The sequence below is a fragment of the Balaenoptera musculus genome, chromosome 10 (assembly GCF_009873245.2).
Source record: "Balaenoptera musculus isolate JJ_BM4_2016_0621 chromosome 10, mBalMus1.pri.v3, whole genome shotgun sequence".
In the NCBI taxonomy this organism is placed as follows: domain Eukaryota; kingdom Metazoa; phylum Chordata; class Mammalia; order Artiodactyla; family Balaenopteridae; genus Balaenoptera; species Balaenoptera musculus.
The window spans coordinates 64,634,021-64,654,819 of record NC_045794.1 but is presented as its reverse complement, the minus strand read 5'-3'; the positions used below and the strand labels follow the sequence as shown (position 1 = coordinate 64,654,819).

The following is a 20,799-nucleotide window of genomic DNA, read 5'->3' as shown; positions in this document are numbered from 1 at the left end:
ATTTTTGTAGAAGGGACATCTGAACAAATAGTCATGAGCTATATGATTTTAATTCCATACAACTACCTTTAACCAACATCTATAACATTATCCTCTTCTTAACATTTCAAAGAATTTTAAAAAATGCTTAATTTTAAAATAGCATGTTTATTTTTATAAACTGGGGTGAAGCTCACAATTTAACCAGCTTGTCATAGCAGAAGGGTTTCTCCAGTGCATGGATATATGATCTAAAATCATACTCAACTGACTGCCTTGAGGAAATATATAAGTAACACTTACTTCGTGTGTATTTCTGAACTACCTTTGAAAGTTTTAAAGTTTTATTCAGATTTCAGGGACAGATTAATGTGGACTAAGTAGTCCTTATTAATATTTCTTAGGACACTAAAAGGTGATCAGATTGGAAAATGCAATTCCTTTATTTAAGGTCTAAGCTAGTAGATTATATGAGGGAAATCAACCAAACCAAGAGCAGCTGGAAATCTTTATCAACAAAGGTAAAATGACGCCTCACCCTTCTCCATTGTTTTTTTTTTTTTTTTTTTTTTGTAGCATCTTTTATGCACCAGACATTGTATTAGGTGTGTTACAAACGCTATTTCACTTATTCCTCATTAGGCCAGTGTTATTGTTCCCATTGTATGAATTCAGCATTAGATAAGTATAGTCCACAATATTTAATGCAAGGGAATGCAATATTGCTCATAACTCCTTGGCACTGACTCTGCTTTCTCATGCTAGATGGTCACTGAACTTGCTTTAGGAACCAAAAGATATCTGAAGCATATAGACTAAATTTAAGATTTTCTGGAATGATACTGTACAGCAGTATATAAAGGTGCAGCATAGCAAAGATAGTGGAGCTTTACAGATCTGGTCGCATGGCCAGTCCTAGGCAACTGTGAGCCCCGCCCTCCCCATCCCTACCCCCAGAGCACTGAGGACCAAGGGGAGCCACTATGAGATATGGGAGCACAACTCTATTGTGTCTGTGTGTGTTTGTGAGCAAATGAGCAAGTGTGTAGTCTGTGCTTTTGTGTGTGTGGATGATACATCTGAGGCGGAGTCTGTGCATGTGTGTACATCTTTGTGTGTGGTCAGTAGATCACATGTGAGGGTGATGTGTGCGTGTACGTGGCTGTGCGTATGTGTGGTCTTTTCCCTCCAACCCATAATCCAACTCGTTTTTGTGAAATATCTCTTTTTCTATCATCTTGTGAATAACCACTTTGTTCTTTTGTAATTTTTGCAACCCTTGATCTTTTTCCTCTTCCCTTCTCCCTCTTTTTTTTCCATCTTTTTCAATTTTCTGCTCATTACTAATTGAAACCATAAGATAATGAACAGACGAAAAATTCAAACAAGTTCACACAGCATCTTCTATGCCTATAAATGCACAAAGGCTAATAAATATTCCTTTCTTTCTCATTGTTTAATATTTGACTGACCTATAGATTTCAATAGATACTGGGGTATGTGTTGGTCAGATCTGATTTAGAAATTAGGAAGTGATTATAATACATTTCAAGGTACTATTATATATATTCAAAAACCATCCTTGATTTTCTTTTTCTCAAGATTGTTTATTTTTCTGTTTAATCTTCTTGCCTTCCGTGACTGCTAACTAACTATTGTTCCTGGGATATTTGTTTTTGAGTAGCAGAGAGATAGGAAGAAAAATAAAACATCGGCTTTTTATTTAATACATTGTCTGCCCACAAGTATAGCAAGAATTGGAATCAAGTCTCAATCATTAAGCAGAGCAATGTGTCTTATGATCAACACTCTATCCATGAGTTTCTAGTTGTTGGAATGTATGAAGAGCAGTAGAATGGTAGCATGCAATCCCTCAAGGCCTAGAAGTGATAGAAAAATCAAGAGTTTTCTTAGGATTGATGAGGACAGGGCTGAGAAATTTTAAAAAGGAGAAAGTAAAGCTACAGAGTGCCTGAGCAGGAGAATGAATAGTAAATGGTGTTTCCTTGGGAAGTAGTTAGTTCCTATTAGGAGCACTGGTATCAATGAGCATAATATCAGTCTTCCAGAGACCAAAAAAGAAAATACACTCACCCTCACACATTTATACGGTGGATTTTGCATTATTTAGGAATATTTTAATGCAGTAATTTGTAGATTGGGAGATAAAATTCTTTTGCCTTCTTATTTTGTTACATTATAAAAACATATAGTCTTTCTAAAATTTGTTAGCTAAGGAGTGAACAATAGACCTTGTCTTATAATAAAAGTGGAAATAGTAATAAGAAAAATAAACTTCCAAATTAGTGGGAAAACAAATCTAAGATCTGACTGCTAGTCCTATATAAATCTCATTTCCCTCATCCCCATTGTGAGTTCTGAATGACTCTGAAATATTTATTTTTTCAAATAAATGTCTTTGCTGAAAAAACTGTTTTATATGAAAAACTAAAAGATTAAATCATTACATTGTTTTTTATATCTTCCGCCTTCCTTCCTTCCCCTTCCCTCCCTCTGTCTCTTTTTCCTCTCTCTCATTCCTCCCTTCCCTACCTTCTTCATTCCCTTTCTTCTAATGTTGCTTGAGGATAACCCTCAGAACTAGCACAGGGTCTGGTGCTGTAGAATCCTCTGCTGTGTGCTGGGCATTGTGCTCAAAGCGCTGGACTGCTCTCTGGAATGATGGGGGTGAGGAGGTGGCAAGGTTACCCTACTGATGGCTGACTCTGTTCCCATCCAGCAGATCCGAGGGGTGCTGTGGTAGACGCTCTGGGACTATAGATGAGAGGGAGAAACTCAGTGTAGGAGGAGGTTAGGTCAGGAAAAATGGGGTCAAACTCTCAAGCCAAAGCTCTGGTGTTTGTTTGAAAGAATAGGGAACTTTCTGAAATGATGAGTAGAGTGGTTTTGTGGTCCACGGGGGATGGGAGATAACATGTGGCTTTAATTGTTTTATTTTTTTCTTCTATTTAAACTTTTGTATTTGTCGTTCCCATTACCCAATTGGTATTTTCCACCCTAAGTTATGTCAGAGAATCTAACGTCGTTGAGTTTTGGAACTACTAGTGATGAGACAGAAATGTACTTAGTATTGATTCTCCTGTAACCTTATCCTTGTGTAATACTGTAAGGTGTCCTTTCTCTCTCTGTGCATTTGTCTATTTCCTCTCCCTCTTCCCCATGTCTCTTCATGTATATGAATGAATAGGATGCTTTGGTATACATGAAGATATGGGAACAGTCTGCATAGACTGGAACGTCTTTAAATGGCAAGGATGCCGTAGGCTGGGATCTTGGTAGGAGACAGTAAAAAATAGCAGCTATGTATATAATTTTTACACAGATTTCTTGGGCAGAGAATTATGGTCTCAAAAACACTATTATGCTTCTGCTTTAGGCAGCTATTGTCTGGGTAAGCAAGCATAAATCCCCGAATTCTTCAAGGGTATCAACAGGCAAGTTCTCCAACTGCCTTCTCCGCTGCTAAAATACAAACATAAACTAGTAGTGGTAGAAATGAAGCTATTATTTCAAATGATGCTAACTTAACAAATGGTGCTATTTCAGCCCAAGGAAATTCATAATCCATTTCAGAATCTGGAGCTTCAAAATGGTCTTACAGAGAATAAGACGAAATAGAAAGTATAGATACCAGTTTTGTGAGGTTAAAAGAGGTACCGTATGTGAACTGCTGTGCAAACTGTGAAGTGCTCTGCAAATCCAAACACTATTAATTACTATCATTTTAGATACTAAAAGTCAAGCATGATTAGAGAGAGAAGTGATTATTATTATCTTGGGCAAGTGACTTGATCTCTCAGAGTCTTAGTTTCCTCATCTGTAAATGGGGCAATGATTGATAACCTACCTTGTAGAGTTGTCAAAATTATAGATAACATGTGAAAATTGCTATGCACAGAGCTTGACAAGTGGTAGGCATTCATTAAATGATTGATAGTTATTTTTATTATGATTATAACAGACATTTCTAACCATCCACAGTTTTAGAAGAATCGAAAAAAAGGTTTCTTTTAAAATTACTAACAAAGAAAATACATACTTGCAATTCAATATACTGTGGATTCCAGGTGTCCAAAAAAATAAGAAAACACCTATGACTTTATATCTCAAGTCTCACTCATCATGGGGGATTTCTAAGAATGAAGTTTAAAGAATAAGAGGCTCATTGGAATGTCTGAAAGAATAAAACAGGGAGAAGAAAAAAGAATGACACAGAAAACGCAGCTCTGTAATGGCAACAGCCTAGGACAAATGGGTGATTTCAGAATGATAATAAGCACTCACCACCCCGTGACTCAGAGCTGCTCCAACTTCATGCACAGTGGGGAACCTTCTATGCCCTTCAATATCAAATTGTACATGCAAGTTATTTGTAACAGAACATTGAAAAGTCAATGAAGGCAAACCTGGTAGGCAGCTACTGTCAGAAAACATCTGAATCAGTAGGACACTATCAGAATTGTCTTTCTTTCCCAAGCAAAACACAAAACTGTATTAACCAAAAGCATGACAGCACTGTGAAATTTCCTCACTATGGTAACTTAAAGCAACACAGACCTTGGGAAGCAGGCTTTAGTGCCTCGCCCAACAGGTCAGAAAATAGCAACGAAAGGTTATTATGGATCATACTGTTGAGGATCACCCGAGAGAAGGGATGGTTCTGAACAAAAGCCAAGGTCATACACTTAAATCTTGCCTCATTTCTATAATGCAAGAACATTAACAAGCTAACAAAAATTATTTTTCTGAAGCTTATCTTTTTAAAAAATTGTTACTATTACTAAGGCTTCTACAGAATGAGAGATTTAAGCAGAAAAAATAACAACATTAAAAAAGTGGTTTTCCACTGGCTAGAGATGAACTTCAAACAAACACTTGAACTTGACCTTCATGATCTCATTACAGCCTCAACCCTAACCAACCATACCATGTGCTTAAGTAAATTCTTTAGCAATCAAAGTGGAAAGCCAGCATGGAAGCAAGTCATGCAAGGTCAAGATGGACTGCCCTTTATTCTGTAAATTTTGCAGGCGATGTTAAGTCAAGTCATGTCCAGCTGGATTCCAAGTATTTCTTATTGTACTATTATGATGAATTTTAGAATGTTCACCAATTCCACTATAATGTGAATTACTCCAGGGTGGAGATGGTGTCTTGCCCCGCATATAACACCATGCATGGCATGTAGAGGCGGGACAGTGTTAGGTGGCAGACAGCAACAGCCCTGCATCTAGAATTCCAACTCTGCCACTTACTAGCTGTGAAAATCACTTTACCTTTCTGACCCTCAGCTTCCTCATCTGTAAAAATGGTGATAACGCTTGTCTATTAGAAGATATATACAGATATAAACATATGTGTGTGTATCTTGCATTCAGTAAATGCTAGCTGTAAAAATAGTAAGCACATAAGAAACGTTTGCTGAAAACATGAAGGGATGAATAGATAATTTCTTTCTTATTGATTTAAGGTTCATCCAGTAATTCTTGAACAATATTTCATAATACACAGATTAGAAGTTAAATGGTAGTATTAAAAGAGTTGAAGGTTATAAATTTGCATTCCTATTTTGAATCAACAGTCCTCTATTTATTTTTAGAGAAATGGCAATTTAAAAATACCGCTGGCTTCTCAAATCTTCTACAGAAAAGTTGATGTGTAAAAACATCAGATAATCAGAATGAAGACTGGCTAATTCTAGTCGGAGCAGTTAAAACATGGCATATTTATGACTCAGACACCCTAATTATCTTAAACTCATCTATTTCTTTTGCTGATTGCCTATACTCAACTAGCGTTCTGTGATTAATTTTAGAGTTTATGACATAAAAGGATAGCTGTCCTAGAAGTCACAAACTCATTGCGTTTCTATATTTGCATCTTAAGTTAGGAAACAGCAAAAATTTCCACATTGGACAGCTACATTATTCAATAAATTATAGGATAAATGGATAAACAATATGTAGCACATACATACAATGAAATATTATTCAGGCTTAAGAAGGATAAAAATGCTAACACATGCTATAACATGGATGGACCTTGCTGAGTGAAATAAGTCAGACACTGAAGGACAAATACTGCATGATTCCACTTATATGAGATACCTACAGTAGTCAAACTGATAGAGATAGAAAGTAGAATGGTGGTTTCCAGGGGCTGTGGAGAGAGGGAATGGGGAGTTATTGTTTGATGGATATGGAGTTTCAGTTTGGGAAGATGATGGTTGTACAACAACAGTGTGAAAGAACTTCATACCACTGAGCTGTACACTTAAAAATGGTTAAAACAGTCAATTTTATATTATTCAATTTTATATTATGTATATTTTATCACAATTAAAAAAAGGTCAAAATAAATGACAAATTTGTATAGGGCTAAAGATACAACTCTTGAAAAGAAAACCTTAATGTAATGGAGTGTTTGGGGATGTGGATTAATCTAGCTTTGGTGAGGAAAAATAAGAGAAAAGAAAAATTTCAATAAAGCCACCACTATGATAGATCTGAGTAAAAAAGTCATCAGTTTGATTCAACTAGCACTAGCACGAACTCTGGCACAGAGTCTGGGACACAAGGATGATTCGCCTACCACACTCGGGAGTTCACCCTCTCATGCAGAGAGAAATTCTTCAAACATTGTTTTGGTATAAGTCTGAAGTTTGTCTGTTTAAGAGTACGGGTTTTAGCACTATATAGACTTGATTCTGTATCTGGCTCAAAAATTATAAGATATGTTACATTAAGAAAGTTAGTTTGCCTCTCAGTTTGCTCGTTTGTGAAATAGGGGAAAGTACATGTAAAGTGCTCAGGGGGAAGTAAGTGTTCAGTTAATGGTGGCCACCATTGCCGTCAGTCCTAGGACAGAGGCATGGGCTGGCTTGGCCTCACTGTGCCACTTCCATAACTGTTGTTACCAGCACAGAAAGAACACAGCATTTGTTTCATCATTACTAATTATATTTACATCCAGAGTTAGTTATGATAGAAATTGAAAATTAAAATTTAAGCATTACTTTCTTGATCTGAGTCGTTCCAATAGAATGGTTGGTATAGATGGTTGCGATGGACTGAAAGTTTGTGTCCCCAAATATCTCCACCCATACCATCTAAGCTCATCATTTCAGGACCTTACACTGTGTAAAATGCCCTATGTCATTTGCTTTTTGGGTTAACACTATTGTGTGTAGGGGTTGGGGGAGAGCAGAGAGAATGCAGGGCTGGTGCGAATACTTTGAGCCAGTTCCTTTTTTCTTAGTAGCTTCCCTATACCAGCTGCACTGAGGTGTGCTGACCAAGAGAAAAGTGGGGTTAGGAAATTAGAAGCTGAAACTGCTTTAAAGAAAAGGCATCTCAAGAATTTTAGGTGGGAAGCAGAATTACATCAGGAAAAAAGCAAAGGTCAGAAAGAGATAAGGCAGTATGGAAAGCCAGCTTTACTTATTTTTCAAATTTTGGGTAGGGTCAATTCAGTGTCAGAAGAAATGGAGAAACATTCTGCTGTTGTCCCCCTTTCACTCATCCCGTCCCCATTCCCAATGCTCTAAATACTGTGGCTCAGCGGAGACTGTGGCTTTTCATGGGTTTGTTTGTGCAATGACTCTGAGTAAATATCTATCTCATGAAATAGAAAGAAAACATAACTCTTTCATAGGTGGGGGACTGCCTGTATTTTCTCCATTTCTGTAGCTGTCTCAATAACAAATTTGGCTTTGCCTTTCGTAAACTATATTGACAATTGTTCAAATCTCATCATAATTGGAAACAATGGGCATATTAATAATTACACAATTATGCAAACCCATCTTTTTCTAGAATTATGTTAATAGGCATAATTCAGACAAATTTTTAAAAATCTTGCGTTCTAGAATACAATGATATTATAAATACTATCACATATAAAATGCTCTAAGACATAATGGGGGGGCATTATGAAAACCTTCTCTAAAATGAGGAAAATGTATTTTAAAGTACAAAAGAGAAGGAAAATTCAAGGCTAAATAATGTTCAAATATTGCATACTTAATAAAAAATAAATACTTCCCAGGAGATGTTAAAGTGAACGTGTCAATGCTACATGCCAAAATCAAATAGATAAGCAAAAACCCTGAGCAACTGGCAAAATAAGAATTATTTTTTACATTTCAGACTGTTGAAAATTCATATAATACCACTTTGGGGGTCATCGAGTTAGGAAACCAATGCACTTTGGGCATTTGTTTAGAGACTTTCCTTCCTCAGTCTGAAACATTTTGTACCACTTCATAAACATAGGCTTTGCCAGGATACTTTTGAAAGTGGAAAATAAAAACAATAGCAGGGTTAAGCAATTCATATTAGCCATAAGGAGACATAAATTGCTCAAATGTACAATGGAGCATATGCTGAACCAGATGTTTAATATTTTAGAATAGGAAAGAAATAAAATTGTCTGTAGTTTATGTAAGGATTAACTTTTAAGGAAAAGAGAAAAATAAGATATTTATCATGAATTACATTCTGGTGATAAATGAATCATTATTACTAAGACTGGGATATACTTATCTTTAGAGGCAGAACAGGATTCAACATCAAAAGGAGAGTGGTGGTGGTATTGATACTCCAGGTCAGTATTATAAAGGGACTTTTATGATATTTGCAAAAGAATGACAAACAATAAAGAAAATTAAAATGGTAGATATGAAATTTACTAACAACATAGGTGAGGTACTAAAATGAGGAGAAATTCAGTTGATTCCTTAACGTGGGGGAAAAAGCAGCAAAATAAGAAGTGTTGTTATCTGATGTTTCCTTGGTGAAAGAATAATTTTGCGATTTCAGTTTTAGATATCACATACAAAATTTTATGTAACTTTTTTAAAGGAAGAGTGTATCATTTTGCTATGCAGTGGCATAAAACTGCCCTTAACTTTACAATGGTGCATGTAATAGCATGTGTTGGGTATAATTTATTTCTGGAAACCTGCTCAGCCTACAGTTGGGTTAGGGTTATTTTCTCTGGAGAAAATGACCCCATTTGTGACCCCAAAGGAATGCATTTCTTGGTAGGGTAGAAAGACTTTTTAACAGTCTTCATGGTTCTACAAGTAAGCTAAATCAGCATGCATCCTGTTGTGAAGGGTACCAAAATGTCTCAAGTCTTACTTTTGACCTCTCTGAAAGGGAGCCATGCTATTGACCTTGTCTAATTTCAGTAGCATTTGCTTTAAGGAGGAAGAGGCCTTCTAGGAGAGGGCTCATGGTAGACTACTACTGTATTGAAACCAAATTTCATCTTGTATTCAGGATTTCTAACCAGCCTTCATTACTCTTCATCCTTTGTACTTTCCTTCGTCTTTGTTCCTTGCAGACTTGTATGTGGTTTATGATTTTAAAAAAATGCCCCTTAAATATTGCAAAGGAGATATCTTTAATAGCAAATATAACAACAGAAGTACTATCTGCTGATGTTACTGTATTAACTTCTGTAATAAACACTTAAAAAGCATGTACTGGAATTCTCATATGAAGCCTATAAAATAGGATTTATTATCTCCATTGTAATACATGAGGACATTGAGGCAAAGAGGTTAAATTGTCTTCCTGAGGTCATACAGCAAGTAAGTGGCAGAAAAAGGGCCTGAATGCAGCTCCTTCCTCCACTGCCAATGTTCTTAATTACACAAATGAATAATGCAACCCATAATAATGCCCTGGTGCTGACAAATATGTAAATAAATCTCAATGTTAGAGCAGATCAAAATTAGCATTAGTCACTCGGCTGAATCATTTGTTTTGAAGTCTTATTAACTTTAGACTTCACATATCTTTAAAACCATATTGCTGATTTTAAAGCATTTCCCTTCTCTTTTGTAACTATACAACTTATATTTGAGTCATGAAAGATGATAAAATTTTCAGAACAAAACAAAGACTAATTTCAATAAGAGCATCCAAATCAAAGCTTAATGTTTCTAGAAATAAAAAATGGACTGAATTCTATCGACTTCTATTGACTAAGTATAATAGCTAACTTCAGTGTAGTACCTACAATCATGAGGTCTACTAAATTGCCCTAAATCCCATATCTAGCTAATAAGCAGTGGAGCTGGGATTTGAACGCAGAGAGTGAGTTTCCAAAGCCAGTACAGTGCTATGATATGATTACAGAAGGCTCCTTCTTTAGTGTTCTAGGAAATGCCCTAAGTCATGAAATTTGTTTAGCTTTGCTTTACCATGAATAGTAATGATTGTGGGAAACCCATCATACCCAATGTCCCAAAGAAAGCAACAAAATTCTCAGTCATCTAGTAAATAAATACATAAAGTGATTCTGACCATGGTTAATCATATGAGAATCTTAAATTACTGTAAGTCAAAGTACTATTATTCTCTTTATAAAACAGACATTCCAGTATTTGTAATTACTCTAAATATAAGCCAGTTGATGGCAGAGGCTGTGCTTTGGTCGCTTCTATATCTCTTAACACCTGGGATAGTGTAGACAGTAGGCACTCACTAGCAAATATTAAAGAATAATGAATATGAATAGGGCTTCCCTGGTGGCGCAGTGGTTGGGAGTCTGCCTGCCAATGCAGGGGACGCGGGTTCGAGCCCTGGTCTGGGAAGATCCCACATGCCGCGGAGCAACTAGGCCCGTGAGCCACAACTACTGAGCCTGCGCGTCTGGAGCCTGTGCTCCGCAACAAGAGAGGCTGTGATAGTGAGAGGCCCGCGCACCATGATGAAGACTGGCCCCTGCTTGCCACAACTAGAGAAAGCCCTCTCACAGAAACGAAGACCCAACACAGCCATAAATAAATAAAAATAAATAAATTAAAAAAAAAAGAATAATGAATAAAGGGATAAATTTCTAAAGTTTTACCAATGATTTTAAAGGGAATAAGTCCAGATAATAACATAAGCATAAAAATCTAAGAAGCACATACTGTGAACGTCATTTGTTAATTTACAAACAAAAAATAGAGTAAATATAGTTCTTTTTCTTTAGGTGATCTTTTACACTTATGGCTATCATTCATTTAAATTTTGGTTCTACTTTTTCTATCTAAAGATAGCTGTCTTTAATAATTAAATTCTCCTACCATGGTTTAATTTTAGCATCTGAAGGACAAATAGGCATGATGCAAGCTAATGTTTATTGATGATAAGTGATAAAGTAGTATTATATGTACATCCGGTATTCTTCATAGACAAATTACATTTTAAAAAGTGATATATTCTTTACTTCCACCTCCTCTCTCCATGCCATCATTCATACAGGAAAATGAAATAGGCTTTGCCTTCACCAGTTGTTAAATGTTTATTTAAGAGTGATAACTTGAAAAGGGGTAAATCAGACAGACCTGAGTTCAAATGGTAAAACTGCTGCTTACTAAATTAGGCTAACTTTATAAGGCTGTCAGTTCTTATTTTCATTATCGATGAACTCATGATAACATAGGAGGAGTACTTTTGATAATCAAATGAAATTTAATTGTATAATTAGTAGAGCATGTGACACAAACTAAGAGCCCAAAAAGTGTTCCTTTTCCCTTCCTAACACTCTTCCTTTTTTATAAGAACTCTCTTAGGTCTATGTGTGAGAAAGCTGATCGGGATTAAGGGTAAATTATAAATTCAAGGAAAAGGGAATTTTTTTCTGGATGACCATTATTGTCTAAAACAGACGTCAATCAAGAACTTTGATTTCATCAGCAATGGACTGTTGTAAAATGAAATACTGGATTCCCAAAACAGTAAAGTCAAATTTTCACACAAAAGGAACTTGTTCTTTTTACAGTAACATAGTATAAGTTTTTATAAAATAATGTAATAACATCACTACAGCAATCCAGTTAGCTCTCAGAGAGTCTCAGGAAGCAGACTGGACAGATTTTTTTTTTTCATCATCTAGATTAAAAAAAGTAGAGAATCAAAGAAGTAATTGCTTAACTTTTGCTGATGGTAGATTATATGTATGTATTATTGTTATCCAGTAGTAATTTAATAAGTAATTTCCTAGCTCTATGCTACTATTACACACACACACATGTCTATACTTTTTGATTACAGGGACTTAACTACTTCAAATAAAGAGAGGTTTGACTAAATGAAGCTTGAGCGGAGCATTTACAAATAATGTTTATTCTCCAGTGAATCACAAACCCTTTCCTAGTTAAAATCTGCTTTCCATTAGGACCTTTCTTACTGAAAACTTCTTGCTCTATTTGGTGTGCCAGGAAAGCAAGATTGTTAAAAATAGTCATGCCTTGAGTGAGAACATCAACTCCCAATAGTATTTAAAGAGGTTTAATAAATCTAGGGTAATGTGGATAGTTTTTCAGAAGCATGCTTGAGCACCTGAATTTTTTAAATGTACCCTCTTTGTTATTATTTTCCAGTGTGTTTAGAGTCTATAAAGAGCTGATCCATTGAGTTCTTGAAAGCACCATCAAGTGTTCAGCAATTGAGAGGAAAATTATTAATATAAAATACAATATCCAATGGTCCTCTTTCTTTATTTTCCTTATCTTTCTTAAGCACAAAAAGTTTTTGTGAAATATAAGCGCAATGTGCTCTAAAGATCTGTAGTAATATTTTAATCATCACCAAATAATTAAAAAAAATTTTTTTAAAATATATATATATTTTTTGATGTGGACCATTTTTAAAGTCTTTACTGAATTTGTTACAATACTGCTTCTCTTTTATATTTTGGTTTTTAGGCCATGAGGCATGTGGGATCTTAACTCCCTGACCAGGGATAGAACCCACACCCCCTGCATTGGAAGGTGAAGTCTTAACCACCGGACCACCAGGGAAGTCCCCACCAAATCATTCTTAAGCTATGGGCTCTGAAGCAAAATTATAGGAGGTCTGTATGGCTTTCCTATGCGAAACATCTTTCATTTGTAAGGTTTGATTCTAATAAAAGTTGTAAAAGCTCATTTACTAGTCATGGGTGTATAATACAAGCATGTATGCTACAGACAAAGACAAGAAAAATAGTCACCTTATATCATGCTTTACTCCATGCACTGACACCCCTAACTCATGAACTCTTTGGAGGTTAAGACATATATTAACACATATTTGACAGCATCATTTTAATTCAGATTATTTCTCTTCAGAAATATTTTATAAAATTTTAAAGAAATAAACTATATACTTTTTATTATTCAGAGTCATTTTTTTTGAGGAAGGAAGGATCCAGTGTGGGCAGAGACAAGATGGTGAAGTAGAAAGACATGAGCTCACGTCTTCTTACAGAAACACCAAAATCACAACTAACTAACTGCTGAACAACCATTGACAAAAGAAAGAATGCTGGAACCTACCAGAAAGGATACCCTACATCCAAAGATAAAGGAGAAGCCACAGCAAGACAGTAGGAAGGGTGTAATCACGATAAAATCAAATCCCGTACCTGGGGTGGGTGGGCAACCCACAAACTGGAAAATAATTAAACCACAGAAGTTCTCCGACAGGAGTGAAAGTTCTGAGCACCACGTCAGGCACCCCAGCCTGCAGGTCTGGCAATGGTAGGAGGAGCCCCCAGAGAATCTGGCTTTGAAGGCCAGCAGGGTTAGATTTCAGGAATTCCACAGGATTGGGAGAAAGAGGAACGCTACTCTTGGAGGGTGCACACAGGGTCTTGTGAGCACCAGGACCCACAGAAAAAAGCAGTGACCTCATAAGAGACTGGGCCAGACCTACCTGCTAGTATTGGAGGGTCTCCTGTGGAGGTGAGGGTGGCTGTGGCACAGTGTGGGGACAAGGACACTGGCAGCAGTAGTTCTGGGGAGTACTCATTGGCATGAGCCCTCCTGGAGTCCACCCCTTCTCACCAAGACCTGTCCCCGCCCAGCAGCCTGTAGGCTCCAGTGCTGGGATGCCTCAGGCCAAACAACCAACAGGGCAGGAACACAGCCCTACCCTTCAGCAGACAGGCTGCTTGAAGTCTTCCTGAGCATACACCTGCCCGATAAACACCCCTTGATATGGCCCTGCCCACCAGAGGAACAGACCCGGCTCCACCCACTGGTGGACAGGAACCAGTCCTTCCCACCAGGGGGCAGACAGCAGAAGCACGAAGAAATACAACCCTGCAGAATGGAAACTGCAATCAGAAAGTTAGTTAGACAAAATGAGACAGCAGAGGAATATGTCCCAGAGGAAGGAACAAGATAAAACCCCAGAAGGGCAACTAAGTGAAGTGGAGATAGGCAATCTACCTGAAACAGGTTCAGAGTTATGAAAGTAAAGATGATCTAAGATCTCAAAAAAGAATGAAGGCAAGATTGAGAAGATACAAGAAATGTCTAACAAAGAACTAGAAGATATAAAGAACAAACAAACAGGGATGAACAATACAATAACTGAAATGAAAAATACACTAGAAGGCATCAATAGCAAAATAACTGAAGCAGAAGAACGGATAAGTGACCTGGAAGACAGAATGGTGGAAATCACTGCTGAAGAACAGAATAAACATAAAAGAATGAAAAGAAATGAGGACAGTCTAAGAGGCCGCTGGGACAACATGAAATGCACCAATATTTGCATTATAGGGGTCTCAGAAGGAAAAGAGAGAGAGAAAAGACCTGAGAAAATATTTGAAGAGATAATAGCTGAAAACTTTCCTAACATGGGAAGAATAACAGTCACCCAAGTCCAGGAAGCAAAGAGTCCCTGACAGAATAAACCCAAGGAGAAACATGCCAAGAAACATAGGAATCAAATTGACAAAAATTAAAGACAAAGTATTAAAAGCAACAAGGGAAAAGCACAAACATACAGGGAATCCCCATACGGTCATCAGCTGATTTCTCGGCAGAAACTCTGCAGTCCAGAAGGCAGTGCATGAAATATTTAAAGTGATAAAAGGGAAGAACCTACAACCAAGAATACTCTACCTAGCAAGGCTCTCCTAAAGATTTGACAGATAAATCAAAAGCTTTACAGACAAGCAAAAGCTAAGAGAATTCAGCAGTACCCAACCAGCTTTGCAACAAATGCCAAAGGAACTTCTCTAGGCAGAAAAGAAAAGCCCACAATTAGAAACAAGAAAATTATGAACGGAAAAGCTCACTGGTAAAGACAGATATACAGTAAAGGTAGGAAATCATTTTCACACAAATATGATATCAAAACCAGCAACTGCGAGAAGAGGAGAGCACAAATGCAGGATATTGGAAATGCATTTGAAATTAAAAGACCAGCAACTTAAAAACAATCTTGTTTATATATAGACTGCTATAGCAAAACCTCATGGTAACCACAAGCTGAAAATCTACAATAGATACACACACAAAAAAGAAAAAAGAAGCCAAACACAACACTAAGGTTAGTCCTCAAATCACAAAAGAAGAGAACAAAGGAGGAAGGGAAGAAAAAAGACCTACAAAAACAAATCCAAAACAATTAACAAAATGGCAATAAGAACATACATATCAACAATTACCTTAAACAGATTAAATGTTCCAACCAAAAGACATAGACTGGCTGAATGGATACAAAAACAAGACCCATATACATGTTGTCTATAAGACACCCACTTCAGACCTAGGGACACATACAGACTGAAAGTGAGGGGATGGAAAAAGGTATTCCATGCAAAGAGAAGTCAAAAGAAAGCTGGAGTAGCAGTACTCATATCAGACAAAGTAGACTTTAAAATAAAGACTGTTACAAGAGACAAAGAAGGACACAAGATAATGATCAAGGGATCAATCCAAGAAGAAGATATAACAATTGTAAATATATATGCACCCAACATAGCATTTGCCTAATATATTGAGGTGCTCCTAACAGCCATAAAAAAAGAAATTGACAGTAACACAATAATAATGGGGGACTCTAACACCCCACTTTCATCAATGGACAGATCATCCAGACAGAAAAATCACTAAGGAAACACAGGCCTTAAATGACATATTAGACCAGATGGATTAACTGATATTTATAGATCATTCCATCCAAAAGCAGCAGAATACATATTCTTCTCAAGTGCACATGGAACATTCTCCAAGATTGATCACATGCTGGGCCAAAAAGTGAGCTTCGGTAAATTTAAGAAAATTGAAATCATATCAAGCATCTTTTCTGACCACAACACTATGAGATTAGAAATCAACTACAAGGAAAAAAAAAACTGTAAAAAACACAAACATGTGGAGGTTAAACAATACGCTACTAAATAACCAAGGGATCACTGAAGAAATCAAAGAGGAAATCAAAAAATACCTAGAGACAAATGAAAGTGAAAGCACAATGACCCAAAACATATGGGACACAGCAAAAGCAGTTCTAAGAGGGACGTTTATAGCAATACAATCTTACTTCAGGAAACAAGAAAAACCTCAAATAAACAACTTAACCTTACACTTAAAGCAACTAGAGAAAGAAGAACAAACAAAACCCAAAGTTAGTAGAAGGAAAGAAATCATAAAGATCAGAGCAGAAGTCGATGAAATAGAGATGAAGAAAACAATACAAAAGATCAATGAAATTAAAAGCTAGTTCTTTGAGAAGATAAACAAAACTGATAAACCTTTAGCCAGACTCATTAAGAGGGAGAGAACTCAAAACAATAAAATTAGAAATGAAAAAGGAAAAGTTATGACACCACAGAAATAAAGAATCATAAGAGATTACTACAAGCAACTATATGCCAATAAAAGGAAAACCTAGAAGAAATGGACAAATTCTTAGAAAGGTATAACCTTCCAAGACTGAACCAGGAAGAAGTAGAAAATATGAACAGACCAATCACAAGTAATGAAATTGAAACTGTAATTAAAAATCTTCCAACAAAAGTCCAAGACCAGATGGCTTCACATGTGAATTCTATCAAACACTTAGAGAAGAGTTAACACCCATCCTTCTAAAACTATTCCAAAAAATCGCAGAGGAAGGAACACTCCCAAACTCATTCTATGAGGCCACCATCACCCTGATACCAAATCCAGACAAAGATACCACAGAAAAGAAAATTACAGGCCAATATCACTGATGAACATAGACACAAAAATCTTCAACAAAATACTAACAAACGAAATCCAACAATACGTGAAAAGAATCATGCACCATGATCTAGTGGGATTTATCCCAGGAATGCAAGGATTCTTCAATATATGCAAATTAATCAATGTGATACACCACATTAACAAACTGAAGAATAAAAACCATATGATCATCTCAATAGATGCAGAAAAAGCTGTTGACAAAATTCAACACCCATTTATGATAAAAAAACTCTCCAGAAAGTGGGCATACAGGGAACCTACCTCAACATAATAAAGGCCATATATGACAAACTTACAGCTAACATAATGCTCAATGGTGAAAAACTGAAAGCATTTTCTCTAAGATCAGGAAAAAGACAAAGATGTCCACTATCACCACTTTTATTCAACATAGTTTTGTAAGTCCTAGCCACAGCAATCAGAGAAGAAAAAGAAAGAAACGGAATCCAAATTGGAAAAGAAGAAGTAAAACTGTCCGTGTTTGCAGATGACATAGAAAATCCTAAAGATGCTACTAGAAAACTACTAGACTCATCAATGAATTCAGTAATGCAGGATATAAAATAAATACATAGAAGTCTATTGCATTTCTATACACTAACAACAGTAGTTCAGAAAGAGAAATTAAAGAAGCGATCCCATTTACCATCACATCAAAAGAATAAAATACCTAGGAATAAGCCTACCTAAGGAGGCAAAAGATATGTACTCCGAAAACTTTAATATGCTGATGAAAGAAATTGAAAACGACACAAACAGATGGAAGGATATACCATATTCTTGGATTGGAAGAATCAAAACTGTCAAAATGACTATACTACCCAAGGCAATCTACAGATTCAATGCAATCCCTATTAAATTACCAATGGCATTTTTCACACAACTAGAATAAAAAATCTTAAAATTTGTATGGAGACACAAAAGACCCTGAATAGCCAAAGCAATCTCAAGAAAGAAAAATTGAGCTGGAAGAATCAGGCTCCTGGACTTCAGACTATACTACAAAGCTATAGTCATCAAAACAGTATGGTACTGGCACAAAAACAGACATATAGATTATGGAACAGGATAGAAAGTACAGAGATAAATCCATGCACCTGTGGTCAATTAATCTGTGACCAAGAAGGCAAGGATATACAATGGAGAAAAGACAGTCTCTTCAATAAATGGTGCTGGAAATGTTGGACAGCTACATGTAAAAAAATGAAATTAGAACATTGTTCAATACCATACACAAAAATAAATTCAAACTGGATTAAAGACCTAAATATAAGACCAACTACTATGAAACTCTTAGAGAAAAATAAAGGCAGACCACGCTTTGACATAAATCACAGCAAGATCTTTTTTGATCCCTCACCTAGAGTAGTGGAAATATAAACAAAAATAAACAAATGAGACCTAATTAAACTCAAAGCTTTTGCACAGCAAAGGAAACCAGAAAGAAAACGAAAAGACCATCCACAGAAAGGGAGAAAATATTTGCAAACGATGCAACCGACAAGGGATTAATCTCCAAAATTTACAAACATCTCATGTGGCTTAACATTAAAGAAAAAATAAAAAAAATGGGCAGAAGACCTAAATAAACATTTCTCCAAAGAAGACATACAGATGGCCAAAAAGCACATGATAAGATGCTCAACATCGCTAATTATTAGAGAGATGTAAATCAAAACTACAATGAGTATCACCTCACAATGGTCAGAATGGCCATCATCAAAAAGTCTACAAATAATAAATGCTGGAGAGGGTGTGGAGAAAAGGGAACTCTCATATGCTGTTGATGGGAATGTAAACTGGTACAGCCACTATGGAGAACATTATGGAAGTTCCTTACGAAACTAAAAATAGAGTTACCATATGATCTAGCAATCCCACTCCTGGGCATGTATCTGGAGAAAACCATGGTTCGAAAGGATACATGCACCCCAATGTTCATTGCAGCACTATTTACAATAGTCAGGACATGGAAGCAACCTAAATGTCCATCGACAGACGAATGGACAAAGAAGAAGTGGTACATAAATACAATGGAATATTACTTAGCCATTACAAAGAATGAAATAATGGCATTTGCAGCAACATGGATGGACCTGGAGATTATCATACTAAGGGAAGTAAGACAGACAAAGACAAATATCATATGATACCGCTTATATGGGGAATCTTAAAAAAAAATGATACAATTGAACTTATTTACAAAACAGAAACAGTCTCACAGACTTAGAGAATGAACTTATGGTTACTGGGGAGAAAGGATGAGGGGGCAGGGATCAATATGGAGTTTGGGATTGACATGTACACACTGCTATATTTAAAATAGGTAACCAACAAGACCTACTGTAATGCAAGGGAGCTCTGCTCAATACTCAGCAATAACCTAAATGGGAAAAGAATTTGAAAAAGAATAGATACAAGTATATGTATAACTGAATCACTCTGCTGTACACCTAAAACTAACACAACATTGTTAATCAACTATACTCCAATATAAAAGAAAAATCAAAAAAAATAGAAGGAAGGATTAGGGCATAATAATTCTGGAACCATTAAATCAGATGATATGTATCTTAAAAAGAGTCACTTTTTCCTTACAATTACTTATGAGTAGTTAAACATGTTGTTGTTAAATAAAAGACAAAGACTGAAGGGAAAAACAGCCCCATACCACAAAATGCACCAAGAAAAGGCATGATTTTTTTCTTGGAAACATACATTATTTTCCCTAGGATTATTCCAAATGAGCAAAAGATGTCATCACTTGAATCAGGTTCCTCCAAAGTATGCCATACTAAATCCTATTGAAAATTACATTTCAAATCAAATAACTTATATAAGTCACACTGAATAACAGACCAAATAAGTTATAGATTAATCAGATCAGATTAAAAGCCATTGATAGCTTGTCACAATAAAATTATAAGAAGATGACTAAGAAATTGTGAGAGGCTAGGGTAGGTATTATCTGGCTCTTGTATAAAGACCTTAAAACAAAAATGTATGGTTTTCATTTAAAAATCCAACCTTTTCCCCAATAAGTAATGTAAGGAATTGAAATTATGTTTAAAAACTGACTTATTTACATAAAAACAAAACTTAAAGGGAAGCTAGACTTCTTGTGGGACAATTTCTAGGTGTTATGTTTTGGCTGAATTACTTAGTTGACTTTCTCTGGTCAGTAAGATGTTGGCAATAAAACATGTCAAAAAGAAATTGCCCATTTATTTCATATTCTGCAATTCACTCAAATTGGCAGCGCTTTTTTTTTTTTAAACATGATAGAAAAATCTAATTCTTAAATTATCCTTTTTATACCCAAGACGATGTAATCATATTATGTCACCTCAGAAAAGCAATTCACATATTTGGAGTTTCATTTTTAAAACAAGGAACAGTTTTTGAAAGCTCTGAAGTTTGAATTTTATAAATCTCTGATTAAAACTGAAAGTGTAGAGCCATCCATAACCACAACAAAAAGTGAGGTAAAGTACTTTGTATAAAGTGAGGCAGCACAGGGATAATATTCAGATAGGTAAGTAAAAGAAAATCCTTTTCTTCCTGCTTCTCTCACACTTCAAAAGTAAAATAAGTTTAAGATAAATTGCATTTATATCATCATTACCATGATTAATTATATTTAATCATTTAATGCATGAATCACATCTTAAAGTTCTTTGCGTGTTAGAAAATCTTATTATGTAAGTGTACTTTGTATATATCCTAGAAAAATTATTCATGAATTTCTTTTTTTATATCACACTTATAGCCTTTCCCTTGGACTTTATTCT

At 35.8% G+C, this 20,799-nt stretch overlaps 1 protein-coding gene across 2 annotated transcripts in view; it reads right to left on the bottom strand.

Annotated features, from left to right (window-relative positions):
- The window catches only part of SYT1 (synaptotagmin 1), a 547,515-nt gene that overhangs the window by 344,533 nt on the left and 182,183 nt on the right, over window positions 1-20,799 (bottom strand). The gene's annotated exons all lie outside the window — the stretch shown is intronic.